At 36.8% G+C, this 5,179-nt stretch overlaps 1 pseudogene; it reads left to right on the forward strand.

Moving 5' to 3' along the window:
• Positions 1-265: 265 nt before the first annotated feature.
• On the forward strand, positions 266-3,941 carry LOC114094918 (N-acetylneuraminate (7)9-O-acetyltransferase pseudogene; annotated as a pseudogene).
• The last annotated feature ends 1,238 nt before the right edge of the window (positions 3,942-5,179 follow it).

Genomic DNA, 5,179 nt, shown 5'->3' on the forward strand with positions numbered 1-5,179 from the left:
TCCTTAAAAGGATGATTCTCAGGCACACGAGTTTTTATTTGAGACACGGCATGGTCAAGAAACAAAAAGATAGGGAAGGGGAAGAGACAGGCGTCCAGGGCGCCTGGGGAACCGGCACGGCGGAGCAGCGGCGGCGGGGCCGGGGGGAGGCCGCTGAGGCGGCCGCGGCCGAGGAGGGGCAGGCCGAGGCCGAGGGTGCCGCGGCCTCGGGGTCAGGCTCCCAGGCAGGAGGCGCGGGTGGCGGCCGCGGGGGCTGGCGGCGGCGGCAGCCCCAGTGCTGCCCCTGTGCGGCGCCCCTTCCCCGCTCCGCCGCGCACTGTTGTCATGGAGGAACCAAGATGGCGGCTCTGGCCTACAACCTGGGCAAGCGGGAGATCAACCACTACTTCAGCGTGAGGAGCGCCAAGGTGCTGGCGCTGGTGGCTGTGCTGCTGTTCGCGGCATGCCACCTCGCCTCCCGCCGCTACCGAGGCAGTGATTCATGTGAATACCTTCTCTCAAGTGGCAGATTTCTTGGAGAAAAAGTTTGGCAACCCCACAGTTGTATGATGCATAAATATAAAATCAGTGAAGCGAAGAATTGCCTTGTAGATAAACATATTGCATTTATTGGAGATTCCAGAATTCGTCAATTGTTTTATTCTTTTGTAAAAATAATTAACCCTCAGTTCAAAGAAGAAGGAAATAAGCATGAAAACATTCCTTTTGAAGACAAGATTGCATCAGTTAAAGTGGATTTTCTGTGGCATCCAGAAGTTAATGGTTCTATGAAACAGTGTATCAAAGTGTGGACTGAGGATTCTGTTGCAAAGCCCCATGTGATTGTAGCAGGAGCTGCCACATGTTCCATCAAGATTCACAATGGTAGCAATGAAGCACTTTCTCAATATAAAATGAACATTACCTCCATAGCACCGCTTTTAGAAAAATTGGCAAAGACTAGTGATGTTTATTGGGTCTTACAAGATCCAGTTTATGAAGATCTATTAAGTGAAAATAGAAAAATGATCACTAATGAGAAGATAGATGCCTACAATGAAGCTGCAGTCAGTATTTTGAATAGTAGCACCAGAAATTCTAAGTCAAATGTTAAGATGTTCAGTGTTTCCAAATTAATTGCTCAAGAAACCATCATGGAATCTTTGGATGGCTTACATCTTCCTAAATCAAGCAGAGAAACTAGTGCAATGATTCTTATGAACGTGTACTGCAATAAGATTTTGAAGCCTGTAGATGGTTCCTGTTGTCAACCCCAGCCTCCTCTTACTCTCATACAGAAACTAGCTGCTTGTTTTTTCACCTTATCTATTATTGGATATTTAATTTTTTATGTAATTCATCGTAATGCTCATCGAAAGAATAAGCCATGTACTGATTTGGAAAGTGGTGAGGAAAAGAAAAATATTATTAATAACCCTGCATCTCCATTAGAAATACTTTTACAATCTTTCTGCAAACTTGGCCTGATTATGGCTTACTTCTACATGTGTGACCGTGCAAATCTTTTTATGAAGGAAAACAAGTTTTATACCCATTCGTCTTTCTTTATTCCAATTATCTACATCTTGGTTTTGGGAGTATTTTACAATGAAAATACTAAAGAGACTAAAGTATTAAATAGAGAACAAACAGATGAGTGGAAGGGCTGGATGCAACTTGTGATTTTGATTTATCACATCTCTGGAGCAAGTACTTTTTTGCCTGTGTACATGCACATTCGAGTTCTGGTTGCTGCATATCTGTTTCAGACAGGGTATGGACATTTTTCATATTTTTGGATAAAAGGAGACTTTGGAATCCATAGAGTATGTCAGGTCTTATTTCGTCTCAATTTCCTGGTAGTGGTGTTATGTATAGTAATGGATCGGCCTTATCAATTCTATTACTTTGTTCCCTTGGTCACTGTGTGGTTCATGGTCATATATGTTACTTTAGCACTGTGGCCACAGATTATCCAAAAGAGAGCAAACGGAAATTGTTTCTGGCATTTTGGCTTATTGTTGAAACTAGGCTTTTTGCTGTTATGCATATGTTTTTTGGCATATTCTCAGGGTGCATTTGAGAAGATCTTTTCTCTTTGGCCATTGTCCAAGTGTTTTGAACTGAAAGGAAATGTATATGAATGGTGGTTCAGATGGCGGTTAGACCGTTATGTAGTCTTCCATGGAATGCTGTTTGCTTTTATTTATTTGGCTTTACAGAAGCGTCAAGTACTTTCTGAAGGAAAGGGTGAACCTCTTTTTTCAAACAAAATTTCAAACTTTCTATTGTTTATTTCAGTAGTTTCTTTCTTGACCTATTCCATCTGGGCTAGCAGTTGTAAAAACAAAGCAGAATGCAATGAACTCCACCCATCTGTTTCTGTGGTGCAGATTTTAGCCTTCATCCTAATAAGGAATATTCCTGGATATGCCCGTTCAGTTTACAGTTCATTTTTTGCTTGGTTTGGAAAAATTTCATTAGAGCTGTTTATTTGTCAGTATCACATATGGCTGGCAGCCGACACAAGGGGTATTTTGGTACTCATACCTGGAAACCCTATGCTCAACATCATTGTCAGCACTTTCATCTTCGTTTGTGTGGCACATGAAATTTCTCAGATCACTAATGATCTTGCACAGATTATTATTCCTAAAGATAACTCATCTCTCTTGAAAAGGTTGGCATGTATAACTGCGTTTTTTTGTGGACTACTCATCTTATCGTCCATTCAAGATAAATCAAGACATTAGGTTCCTAAAATCTCAAAAAACTTAAAACTCTTCAGGCTTACTTTGTATCTGTCTGGAGAAGAAAAGGATCTATCTGGAAATACAAATGTCTATGTAAATACAAACATGTGGCAAAAGAACAGTTTAGGGATGTCTGTTGAACAGTGTGGTTGTATATATCGGCAGTGTACATACCTGATGTGAAATACTAAGAAAAAATTGATGAACCAGAATGCAACATAGGAGTGCATGTGAAAAGTCTTTTCTACTGGAGCTATTTTCCATTTATAGTGATTTTAAGTTAATATATGAAGGCAGGGAAATGATTACCTTTCCAGTACAAAGTGTAGATGATATAATTAGCCTAGTGACACCACTGTTTTGATATTTACTAAATTTGTGGTAGTAAGTTTGTGCCTGTCTTCATTGTGGAACTTCTACTTCATTGAAAACTTTTCTACTCAAGAATGACTTGCAGTATTGTGTTCTTATGTGCAATGACATGGAATGATGAACAGTATGCCTTTAATTTATATGTATTCATGTTCTGCTTGTTCATGTTTGCTGACATGATTTTTGTCCTTACTGTGGTTGTCAGGTATACAAGTCTAAATCTTTGTACCCTTTGTCTCTCAGAATTGTTATAAGGCTCCATGACAGGGTTTTATCTTTGTTGATGTTGTCATTGCTTCTTTTTATAAAAAGGCCAAATTTTCCTTTTCAGTGCAAACATACACCCATTTCTTTTCCTTAAGCTCTAGCAGTGTAATACCAGTTACCCTGTGGTTTAATGTTTTCCCCTCCCTAATTAATTTTTGTATATTATTTCCAATGTTTGGAAAGTTCTTTATAACCATTTTGGTATTTCCTATTATCCCTCCCATTAAAAAAAATATTTATCAGTCTAAACATGTGCAGTAAAGATTCAAGTTGTTATGATGGAGATGTTTGACTGTAGTAGAATTTTAAGTAAACTGGTGACTTGGGCAATAAATAATTTTTGTTTGGTTTTTTTATAAGCTAACTGTTAGAGGTAAATGTTTATTTATCTGTTGTACAGATTTGATTATGATTTTTAATGTTTGAAAGATTGCACTTATTTGCTTTTACTATGTGTGAGGTAAAATATATTTTCTGTTCACAATATGTAAAAATGTGGAGTAATTTAAACAGTAAATAAACATTCTGTGGATGCTTATTTTTGTATTGGCAAAGGATCAATTAAACTACTTATGTTCATTTTTTTAAAAAGCTCGATCCGTTAATAATTGGTTCAGGTTTCTAATTCATTTCTTTAATTTCAGTGTGCTTTTTCAAACTCATTAAACAGGAATAGATCTCTAAGTTACAGTGAGTAAGGAATAATTTAGTTGTTAGTGCTTGTAAGGATAATCTCTTCTTCTACCAGAAAGTTTAAGCTTCATGGTATATATGTAGTTTTACTTGAAGATTTTTAAAATTTAATTATTATTTCTGTAGCACTGGGTTTATGTGCTACTGATATGTTTCCACTAATTGAGGAATATTTCTTGGACAGAAATGTGTGTTTTTTCCTTTTCTCTCTTCTTCTGCCCTTACTTAATCTTTTGACATTTCCCGGATAGACAATTGTAATGATTCATTGCTCTGCCTCCTAGACTGCAGCCTTATAAGTAGAGAATAGTACAGTTATAAATCAAAAACTTCCAAGTACTGTGATCACATTATTCTTGCTCATGTAGCTTGCCAATGAGTAGAGTGCATTTTAATTTAGCTTGTAAGTTTTATCACCTGAAAAAGATTCTTCCTGATGAAACAATTGAAAAAGAAAGATGACCAGTAACTTACATCTTTCAGTAGTGATTGCCATGTGATTATATATAAGCTTTTCTCTCTTATTTGAACTCAGGCCTAAAACTTAACTGGTAAGCCCTATTTCTTCATCACATGTTCTTATTTAATATACAAAATTATTTTTTTAGGTATAACTATATTTAATAATTAAAATATAGTATATTTATACTTAAAATTATTTAATATGTCTTTATAAGTAAGAGGTTATTGTGGAAGTGGGCACAATGATAAGCATCTGTGTATGGTAAACATCTTAAATTTTTTTCTGCATTGATTTATGTACTGACCAGTTTCTTTACTCAGTCATGAGATTCTTCAAATAAGATGTTTAAAAAATATTTGGATATGCTAAAATTGAGGTAAAAACCACAAAAGTTTCTTCACTTAGGCTTTCTGTAATAAAAATTACATTCAGAAATCAGCAAAAAAAAAAAGATAAAATTCTCTTTCTGAAACCGAATGTGATTCAAAACAGCCACTAGAGGACAGTGGTGACACTGAGGATGTTTCAAGGCAAGTGCTTAGATCAGAACCTCAAAATGAAAGCTGTTTTGTCAGGTTTTAAAAGCATTTGATTGATTGTTTAACAAATAGGGTGGGGTGAGGGAGTGGAAAGAGAAGAAAGTATTTTCTTG

Source organism: Marmota flaviventris, chromosome 4 (genome assembly GCF_047511675.1).
Source record: "Marmota flaviventris isolate mMarFla1 chromosome 4, mMarFla1.hap1, whole genome shotgun sequence".
Classification (NCBI taxonomy): Eukaryota; Metazoa; Chordata; class Mammalia; order Rodentia; family Sciuridae; genus Marmota; species Marmota flaviventris.